The sequence below is a fragment of the Balaenoptera acutorostrata genome, chromosome 19 (assembly GCF_949987535.1).
Source record: "Balaenoptera acutorostrata chromosome 19, mBalAcu1.1, whole genome shotgun sequence".
NCBI lineage: Eukaryota > Metazoa > Chordata > Mammalia > Artiodactyla > Balaenopteridae > Balaenoptera > Balaenoptera acutorostrata.
In genome coordinates, this window is record NC_080082.1 from 56,625,062 (window position 1) to 56,636,641 (window position 11,580).

Genomic DNA, 11,580 nt, shown 5'->3' on the forward strand with positions numbered 1-11,580 from the left:
TTTCTTTCCATCTTGGGAGTGGGAGAATCTTTCTTATTAATACTGAAAATTAAAAGCAGCAAAAAAAGCCAAAACCAAACAAAAAACCACTAACAAATATTGAACTGTAGTTAATGATATACAGGCTGAATTATTTAGGAAAAGTGCACTGATGTCTGCAACTTACTTTGAAATGCAGTGAAAAGTTAGATGGATAGAGGGAGTAGAAATATGGTTAGACAAGTATGGTAAAATGTTAGTAGAATCTAAGCGGTAGACACATGTACACCTCTTTCAACTTTCCTGTATATTTGAAGTTTTTCATAATAAAATGCTGGGGGAGGGACTTCCCTGGTGGTCCAGCGGTAAAGAATCCGCCTTCCAACACAGGGGACGCCGGTTCGATCCGTGGTCGGGGAACTAGGATCCCACATACCGTGGGGCAATTGAGCCCGCGTGCTGCAAACTACAGAGCCCACTCGCCCTGGAGCGTGCTCCCAACAACTAGAGAGAAGCCCGCACGCCACAACGAAGAGCCCCTCGTGCCGCAACGAAAATATCCCTCATACCTCAGCGAAGATCCTGCATGCCACAACTAGGACCCGACACAGGCAAAAAATTTGAAAATAATAATAATAAAAATGCTGGGGAAAATCCAGGAGCAATAAAATTAAATTTATAAATAAAACGTCTTAAGCAGATTTAGAAATTACTTAAGAAAAGATGATACGCTTCTTATTACATTTCCGGAGAAGGACGGCTCGAGCCCTGGAGAAGAAACGGACTTTTTTGCGGAGAAACGCGGATGCAGACTATCGAAGAGACATCATAAAGCGGGCCTGATTTTGAGCTTTGGCGCGGGTGGTTGTGGGTAGCGCGCCCAAGAGGGAGGATGAACGAGGAATGTCCCGCAAGCCGAAGGGGCGATGCTGGTCGTCGCGACCCTGGCAGGAGCTGCAGGCCCTGTGCCGGGAGCTGAACGTGGACGAGGGGAGCGCAGCCTAAGCCCAGGAGGACTTCGGAACCGTCCAGGGCAACTACAGCCTAGAGGGAGAAGTTATACACAGGTTGGCTTGTTCATTATATCTTGCCTGCCTCAAAAGCATTATTCCCACGGTTGGAAAGGGTATCATGGAAGGAAATTGTGTTTCACTTACCAGAATACTACCTTCAGCTAAATTAAGTTTAATACAGGTTTTTAGTAAAATGAAGAAGTGGATGGACCTGTCACGAATTTCGTGAACGTATGGAAAGGCTAGAAAGAAATTTTGAGGTGTCTACTGTAATTTTCAAAAACGTGGAGCCAGTTTTTTTTTAATATTTATTTTATTTATTTATTTTTTGGTCGCGTTGGGTCTTCGTTGCTGCGCGCGGGCCTTCCCTAGTTGCAGGGAGCAGGGGCTACTCTTCGTTGTGGTGCGCAGGCTTCTCATTGCGGTGGCTTCTCTTGTGGAGCACGGGCTCTAGGTGCGCGGGCTTCAGTAGTTGTGGCACGAGGGCTCAGTAGTTGTGGCTCGCGGGCTCTAGAGAGCAGGCTCAGTAGTTGTGGCGCACGGGCTTAGTTGCTCCACGGCATGTGGGATCTTCCCGGACCAGGGCTTGAACCCGTGTCCCCTGCATTGGCAGGCGGATTCTTAACCACTGCACCACCAGGGAAGCCCAGTTGAGCCAGTTTTTAAAGATATTTTTCCAAATCCATATGGAGATCCCCCACAGTTACCAGGAAGCAGCGGAGGATTCCTTAACAGTGTTAAGGAGCTTTTAAATTTCTCTTTTATTTATTTATTTTTTGGCCGCCCCTCGGGGCATGTGGGATCTTAGTTCCCCAACCAGGGATGGAACCCCGTGCTCCCTGCAGTGAAAGTGCGGAGTCTTAACCACTGGACTGTCAGGGAAGTCCCAGAATTTTTAAAATATTTGTTCCTTGGGTTTTTCAGATGAAGTAAGGAGAAACTTCATCATTTTCTAGCTCACTTTTCAAAATAGTCAAATGTCTTTTTCCTTCTGGGCAGTGTAATATGAGGGTGAATAATCTATTTTTGGTAAGTGTGCTTTGAGATGTTTGCATTCCCAATTTAATATTGCGTAGGGGTTGGGTTCCGTGGCATCCAGGCCAGAGCATGATGCACTAGCCTGCCTCTGACCCAGCGTGGTAACTCTACATCCAGGTGCCACTGCCATTCTGGGTTGTCCAGACCCTTGTCACGTCCTTCCTCTCCTTGAACGGAAGTAGATTTGTACTTGAACCCCTGCACTACCCCCACTCCTTGCTTTCCAACCTTAAGCCCTCTTAGCCTGGTGTCACAACCTAGTAAAAGAGATACTTGCTCCTTTCTAAAACCACTATCGTTTTGTTTTCTAAACCATTAATTATATATGATTATTTTACGTCATGCAATTCTCAAAATAGGAAGCTGCTTCCCAAGCCAGTAGCGTAAAATACAAAAAAGAGTCATTAGAAACTAAATTTCCTGTTAGTGAGGTAGCACCATGATAATAGGTGAAATACTCTTTTTGAGGTCATTATAAGATTGGTCATTCTCAATGTCTAATTGATTCCCTAAGAATAGTTGAAACCTTTCCCAAAATCCCATTAATATCACCTCATGCCTTATGATTATACTATATATTAGTGAAACAGCTGCTTATTACTTCCCCCTCTGTTCTCAGCATCATTGGTGCATTGTAAGTTTCCCATAAGGGTTTGATCACTGGGCCCCTTAAGGATGTTTTCCAGGGATAGGGGTGCAGCTTTCCAAAGAATCAGGCTGTTCAATATTCACTTTTTCTAGTATGTTTCCAGAATCTAGAAGGATGTGGATAAGCCATTCTTAATTAATTTTGAGAAAATGTTATCAAATGTATGTTTATTAAGCTGCAAACCTTATTTTTTTAATGCAAGACATTTAACTTAACCTATGTCTAACCCTGGCTAATTTGAATTAGTCTAAGATTTGGCTATGAATTAGTAATTATGATAGTTAGGAATTTTATTTTTAAATTTTCAGAAGAAAAGTGATTTTGGTCACATTTTACTTTTCTGAAAATTACATCCTCATTTTTTGTGTAGTATCTACACATGTTATAAGCCAAATAACATCAAGACTATCTTGAATCCTTGTATATATATATATATATATATATATATTTTTTTTTTTTTTTTTTTTTGGCCACGCCTCACGGCTTGCAGGATCTTAGTTCTCCGACTAGGGATTGAACACCGGATCCGTGGCAGTGAAAGTACCAAGTCCTAACCACTGGACTGCCAAGGAATGTTCGAATCCTTGTATATATTTTTATGTAGCTGTAACTATTGTCTTATTTTCATCGTCGTTATTAATGTGCAGAATGTAAATGAGCATTTGTACATTGCCTTTACAAGAAACTCTGGACATTTTTTTTTATCAGTTTTTAAGACTGGATCTCAATGTACATAAAATGGTTAATAAAATATTGGAGTTTTTGAGATTATTGAAAAAAAAGAAGATACCGTAAGCAAAATAAAACTGTGACAATCTCAGAGAAAATATTTACAATTTACATCACAGACAAAATGTTTATCTCCTTAATATATAAAAGACTAAAAGCCCAATGTTTTAAAATGTGCAAAAGAAATGGACAGTTCACAGAGAAACAAATATGAGTTGTCCTTAACTATATGAAAATATGCTCAAGTTCACGCATAATAAGAGCAATTCTAATTAAAACTACTCTGAAGTGGCATTTGCACCTATGAAGTTGGCAAAAATTCCTAAGCTGGGAAACACACTCTCATGCCTTGCTGGTGGGCATGCAAAATGATACAACCTGCATGGGGAGAAATTTGATGATAGCTAACTAACTAAACAACATATGCGTTTACTCTCATACCTAGCAATGCCACTCCCAGGAATATACCCTGCAGACCCATCTCCACAGAAAGAGCAAACCCTCACCTTGGGGTCAAGCTTGATAACCTTTGAAGAACATAAAGGAGGACATATCTCTGTAACAGGTGGGGCTATTTTTAAGTTTCTATTTTGAAGATTTTTAAACCTGTATAAGTTACAAGACTAGTATCCATATACTCTTTGTCTAGATTCACTGCTCATTAATTTTTGCTTAATTTGCTTTTATCTCTCTCCACATATATGTGATGATGATGATGATGGTGGTGGTGGTGTTGTTGATGAATGGACCACCTGAAAGTGAATTGAGGGGACTTCCCTGGTGGTCTAGTGGTTAAGACTCCACGCTTCCACTGCAGGGGGCATGGGTTCGATCCCTGGTCAGGGAACTAAGATCCTGCATACCTCACGGTGTGGCCAAAGAAAAAAAAAAAAAGAATGTGAATAGAGACATCATGACACAGGTAATTCCTAAGAACAAAGACATTATCCTCATAACAACAATGCAGTGATTGAATTTAGGAAATTTATCATTGACATATACTATTTTTTTTTTTAAAGATAGCATTCCTTCTTTTTCTTTTTTTGTAATTTTATTTATTTAATTAATTTATTTATTTATGGCTGTGTTGGGTCTTCGTTTCTGTGCGAGGGCTTTCTCTAGTTGCGGCAAGTGGGGGCCACTCTTCATCGCAGTGCGCGGGCCTCTCACTGTCGCGGCCTCTCTTGTTGTGGAGCACAGGCTCCAGACGCGCAGGCTTAGTAATTGTGGCTCACGGGCCCAGTTGCTCCGTGGCATGTGGGATCTTCCCAGACCAGGGCTCGAACCCGTGTCCCCTGCATTGGCAGGCAGATTCTCAACCACTGCACCACCAGGGAAGCCCGACATATACTATCTTTAATACACAGTCCATATTCAAAATTTTCCAGTTATCACAATAATGTCTTTTTAGTAATGATTTTTCCTGAGTTCCAATCCAGGGTCATACATTGCGTTTAATTGTCATGTTTCTTTAACCCTCTTTATTTTTATTTATTTATTTATTTTTAATTTATTTATTTATTCATTTATTTAACTTTTGGCTGCATTGGGTCTTTGCTGCTACACGCGCGTTTTCTCTAGTTGCTGAGAGCGGGGGCTACTCTTTGTTGCGGTGCACAGGCTTCTCATTGCGGTGGCTTCTCTTGTTGAGGAGCACGGGCTCTAGGCACTCAGGCTTCAGTAGTTGTGGCTCGCGGGCTCTAGAGCGCAGGCTCAGTAGTTGTGGCGCACTGGCTGAGTTGCTCCACGGCATGTGGGATCTTCGCGGACCAGGGCTTGAACCCGTGTCCCCTGCATTGGCAGGCGGATTCTTAACCACTGAGCCACCAGGGAAGCCCTGCCAACACTGGTTATTATCTGTCTTTTTTATTGTTGCCATCCTAATGGATTGAAGTGGTATCTCATTGTGGTTTTGATTTGCATTCTCCTTATGACTAATGATCTTGAGTATCTTTTCACGGGCTTATTGGACACCTGTAATTGGACATTTGAGAAATGTCTACTCAGATCCTTTGCCCATTTTAAAATTGGGTTGTCTTTTTAGTATTGAATTGAAAGAGTTAATTATATATTCTAGATACAAGTCCCTTATCAGATCTATGATTTGCAAATATTTTCTTTCATTCTGTGAGTTATCTTTTCACTTTCAGTTTTAAAGAAGTCTAACTTATCTATTTTTCCTTTTGTTCACCTTGCTTTTAAAAGGTTGTTACCACTGGTATAGACTTCTAGGTTAACAATTTGTTTTCTTTCAGTGCTTTAAACATGTCATTCTCTTGTCTTTTGGCATCTGTTATGGGTTGAATTGAGTCCCCCCAAAAAAGATATGTGGACATCCTAATCCCTAGAATGCAACCTTATTTGGAAATAGTGTGTTGCCAATGTAATTAGTTAAGGTGAGGTCATAATGGAATAAGGTGGACCTCTAATCCAGTATGACTGGTGTCCTTATAAGAAGATGGCCATGCAAAGACAGAGACACGGAGAGTGCCGTGTGAAAAGGAAGGCAGAGATGGGAGTTATGCAGCTGCAAGCCAAGGAGTGTCCAGGGCTGTCAGAAGCTAGAAAGGAAGGATTCCCCTAGAGGGCAGGTTGCTGCTGACACTTTGATTTTGGACTTCTAGCCTTCAGAATGATGAGACAATACATTCTTGTTTTAAACCACCTAATTTGTGGTACTTATGGCAACCCTAGAAAACTAATACAGCTACATAGTTTCTATTGAATAGTCAGACACACTCAGAAATGGATGTCTTTTTAAAAAATTTATTGAGGTATAGTTGATTAACAATGTTATGTTAGTTACTGCTGTACAGCAAAGTGATTCAGTTTTATATGTATGCATTCTTTTTCGCATGATTTTCCATTATGGTTTATCACAGGATATTGAATATAGTTCCCTGTGCTTTACAGTAGGACCTTGTAGTTTATTCATTCTATATATAATAGTTTGCATCTGGTAATCCCAAACTCCCAATCCATCCCTTCCCCCACCCCTTGGCAACCACAAGTCTGTTCTCTATGTCTGTGAGTCTGTTTCTGCTCTGTAGATAAGTTCATTTGTGTCATATTTTAGATTCCACATAGAAGTGATATATGGCATTTGTCTTTCTCTTTCTGACTTACTTTACCTAGTATGATAATCTCTAGGTCCATCCATGTTGCTGCAAATGGCAAACTTTCATTCTTTTTACGGCTGAGTAGTATTCCATTTTATATGTATATAATACCACATCTTTATCCATTCATCCATTGATGGCCACTTAGGTTGCTTCCGTATCTTGGCAATTGTAAATAATGCTACTGTGAACATTGGGGTGCATGTATCTTTTCAAATTAGTGCTTTTAGGTTTTTTTTTTTGGATATATATCCAGGAGTAGAATTGCTGGGTCATATGGTAGTTCTATTTTTAGTTTTTTGAGGCAACTGCATACTGTTTTCCACAGTGGCTGCATCAATTTACATTCCCACCAGCAGTGTATGAGGGTTCCCTTCAAAAAAGCTTCTTTAAAAATTGCTTCTGGATTCATGTTCTCTCTTGTCTCCTTATGCTACTCCAATTATACCCATAACAGATCATTTAACAGTGACCCACATATCTCACGCACCTCCTTTGTTTTTTACTTCCGTTCTTTTGTCTTGGAGCTTCATTATGAATAATTCCTGTTGACCTGTCTTCAAGTTTACTGTTCTTTCCTTCTGTTAGCAGTAGTCTGCTGTTAAATCCATCAAATGAGTTCTTTTAAAATTAACATTATAGAAGTGTAATACACGTATGATATAAATGCTCACACTACCCTTGTAGGGTTCACTGAGTTCTGAAAAATATCTACACTTCCATAATCACCATACAAATCAAGGTATAGAGTGTTTTTATTATCCTCTTTCCAGCCAATCTCCCTTAACTCCTCCAGGCAATCAAAACTCTGATTCAGGTTGTGATTGATTAGCTTTGCCTATACTAGAATTTCATATAAATGAAATAACATCACCTGTACACTTTTAGGGCTGGCGTCTTTCTTTCAGCATAATGGTTTTGGATTCACCCATGATGTTGCATGGATGTGTCATATTCCTTTTTATTAATGAGTGGTATTCCTTTGTATGAATATACCGCAGTTTGTTTCTGTTCACCTATTAATGAACATTTGAGTTATTTCCAGTTTTTTGATTTTATGAACAAAGCTTCTATGAACATTTGTGTAAAGTCTTTTTAAAGATATATATTTATATTCTTTTGGTTAAATACCCAGGAGAATTCTGAATCATAGGGTAAATGTATATTCAACTTGACAAGAAACTGCCAATCTGTTTTTCAAAGTGCGGGTACTATTTTAGACTCCCTTCAGTACTATGTGAGAGTTCTGTGAGTTCAATACTATGAGAGTTGTAGCTGCTCCATATTTTTCCAGTGTTTGGTATTGTCAGTCTTTTAAAATTTTAGCCTTTCTAGAAGATGTGTAGTGATATCTCTTTGTGGCATTAATTTGAATTTCCCTGGTAATTGTAGATGTTGAATATCTTTATATGTTTGTTGGCCATTAATATATCTTATTTGGGGAGGTATTCAAGTCTTTTGTCCATTTTAAAGTTGGATTTTAAAAAATCTTTTCATTATTAAGTTGTAAAGATACTTTATATATTCTGAATTCAACTACTTTGGTAGAAACCATAATTACACATATTTTCTCCCAGGTTTTGGCTTACAGTTTCATTTTCTTAACTTTGTCTTTTGAAGGACAGAAGTTTTCAATTTTGATGAAGTCCCATTTATCTTTTTTTTTCCTTTTATGGTTAGTGCTTTTAGTGTCTTGTCTAAAAAACCTTTGCTTCTGCCAAGTTTGTGAAGATTTTCTCCATTTTTTTCTAGAAGTTTTATAGTTTTAGCATTTATATTTAGGTCTGTGATTCATTTGAGGTAATTTTTGTGTGCATTGTGAGTTAGCTTCAGTTTTGTTCATGCAAATGTCCAGTTGTTTCAGCACCGTTTATTGAAAAGACTATCTTTCCCTCCCCTTGAATTACACTACATATTTATAGAAAATCAACTTTGGGTTTATTTTTGCACTCTCTATTCTGTTTGTATGATATATATCCTTACACCAGTACCACACTGTCTTGATTACTGTAGCTTAAAAAAACATTTTATTGAAGTATAGTTGATTTACAATGTTATAAATATATATTCTTGGGCTTACCTGATGGCGCAGTGGTTAAGAATCCGCCTGCTAATGCAGGGGACCCGGGTTCGAGCCCTGGTCTGGGAAGATCCCACATGCCGCGAAGCAACTAAGCCCGTGAGCCACAACTACTGAGCCCTCGTGCTGCAACTGCTGAAGCCCACGCGCCTAGAGCCTGTGCTCCGCAGCAAGAGAAGCCACCGCAATGAGAAGCCCATGCACCACAACAAAGAGTAGCCCCCGTTTGCCTCAACTAGAGAAAGCCCACGCACGGCAACGAAGACCCAACGCAACCAAAAATAAATAAATAAAATTTTTTAAAAAAGTCATGCCCAAAACTGAAGAAAATGTTTGCAACACATATATTTAATGAAAAACTTGTCTCCAGAATGTATGAAGAACTCAATAATTAATTAAAAGACAAAACACCACAACAAAAAATAGGCAAAAGCCTTGGACACTTAACAAAAGAAGATATATGAATAGCCAGTAGGCTCATGAAAAGGTGTTCAATATTTTTAAACATTATGAAAATTCAAATTAAAACCACAATGAAATGCCACTACACACCTACTAGAATAGTTAAAATTTTAAAAGACTCTCAGTATCAAGTGTTGACAAGGACAAAGAATAGTACCTGCCTGGTACTACACAGGAAATAGCCCAAACGTTCATCCACAATAGAATGGATAAATAAATTCTGACAAGTTACTGGCTTGAAATCCCATAGAGTAATGAGAATGAGCAAAGTACTACTTTGCACAGCAACGAGGTTGAATCTCTCAAATACAGTGCTGAGTGAAAGAAGATAGAAGCCAGAGTCGCTGGAATGTATGATTCCAACGATATAAAGTTCATAAGCTGGCAAAAGTAATCAATGGTGTTGGAACCAGGATAGTGGTTACCTTTGGGGGGCAGAAGTGGTTGGGAGAGGGTTTAAGGGGGAAAGGTCTATGCCTTGAGCCGTTTTGATTACATAGATTCACTCTGGATATTCATTGAGCTTTGCACTAATGATCAGTGTGCCTTTCCATAAAATCCAAAGAGAATAGTTTTTTGTTTTTTTTTTTTTTTAAGGATTTTCTTTTTTATTTATTTATTTATTTATTTATTATTTTTGTCTGTATTGGGTCTTCGGTTCGTGCGAGGGCTTTCTCCAGTTGCGGCAAGCGGGGGCCACTCTTCATCGCGGTGCGGGGACCGCTCTTCATCGCGGTGCGCGGGCCTTTCTCTATCGCGGCCCCTCCCGTTGCGGGGCACAGGCTCCAGACGCGCAGGCTCAGCAATTGTGGCTCACGGGCCCAGCTGCTCCGTGGCATGTGGGATCTTCCCAGACCAGGGCTCGAACCCGTGTCCCCTGCATTAGCAGGCAGACTCCCAACCACTGCGCCACCAGGGAAGCCCGAGAATAGTTTTATGAATCAGAAAGTGGTAGCCTTTCTTCCTCCAATCCTACTCCCCAGAGGTAGCTATGGATACAAATTGGGTAGTGTCTGTATCCAGTTATAAGTATATTTACTGAGCTGTCTCCACTGTCCCTCACTTTGCATTTTTCACGTAACAGTGTTCTTGGAGGATGTACCATATCAGAACTGTAAAGAGCTGCCTCCAGTCTTTTATCAGTTGCGTTGTGTTCCATTGGGGGCGATACCTACCAGACCCAGTATAACCAGTCACCTGTTGACTGTTTTCCATATTAGCCACTTTGAGCAGTGTAGCAGTGTCCATTTTGCACCTATGTGAGTATTGCAAAGGGATGCATTCCTAGAAGTGGGGTTTCTGAGTTCAAGGATTTGAGCATTTTAAATTTCCATTTGAAAACCGCTCCATGTATAACAAAGTGCTTTAGGCGAGACTGTAAGAAAATGTGGGAGATCTATTGATACCATTTTCCGCCTCAGGGCCTCTGGGATATTGTGAACTGCAAGATGATATCTGTGTTCCAGGTGAAGGTTGAATTTCAGAGCAGATGCTTCTTCCTCCAGGAAGCCCTCCCTGATTTCCAGACAGGGTCAGAGAATTCTTGGGCTTCCCCAACTGCCTGAGCTCCCCACCTCTAGCCCTGACCACTCTGGATGATAGATGTGTCTCCCCACCCCCACCCCCCAACTGTCAGTTCCATAAGCACAGGGCCAAAGCTGTTGAGGTCACCACAGTGTCCCCAGCACCACCCTGCACAAGGTTGGGCACAGAGGATGAACTCGGATGGATGAATGGATGGAATTTATAGGACTAGAGAGAATGGAGACTCAGAGCGGACAGGACTCAGCTCCCAGGGGCTCAGAGAGGAGAGTAGAGACTTGAGGATTGGGAGGGGGCTTCCAGAAGGGGACAGGGTCTCAAGGAGAGAGAGACTCAGAGAGGGGTGGCATCTCAGGGATAGGCATGGGGACTCAGAGAGGTGACTGGGGTTTAGAGAGAGGAGTTAAAGCTGGCGACCATGGATGCTCCGATAGGGGGTGCAAGTTGCAGAACGCCTGGGAGCTGAGGCTCCAAGGCAGGATGCGGGTTCGGTAAGTTCCCTCCTTTGTCCTCCTCCTTTTGCAGACAGCGAGACCCAGGCTTGTCTCCTCAAGCTTGACACCTGCTCAGATCTGGAGGGCTGGGGAGGGGCCCAGGGGCTTTGCTGGGTCAGCACTGGACACCGTTGATCTCTCCCCTACACCTCAGGGGCCTCTTCCACACTGTTCATCAGAAAGGCACTGGGCTGAAAAGGAGGATCCCCACCCTCTCTGGGCAGGGATGGAGGGGAGGGGGCGGGAAACCCCAGGGCAGTGTGGATCCTGACCCCTGGTGCCTCTCCTTTCCCAGAATTTCCTGCCCAGGTGACTTTTTGGTCCTGGCTGCAATGTCACGTTTAGATGGAGTTGAATTATCCTGATCCCAGTTGACTCAAGCCCAGTCCGAGGAGAGGGCATGGCCACCTGGAGGCTCCCTGCCTCCCTTTCTCTCATCTGGACCGCGGCCGTGGATAGCCCCCTCCCCATCTGG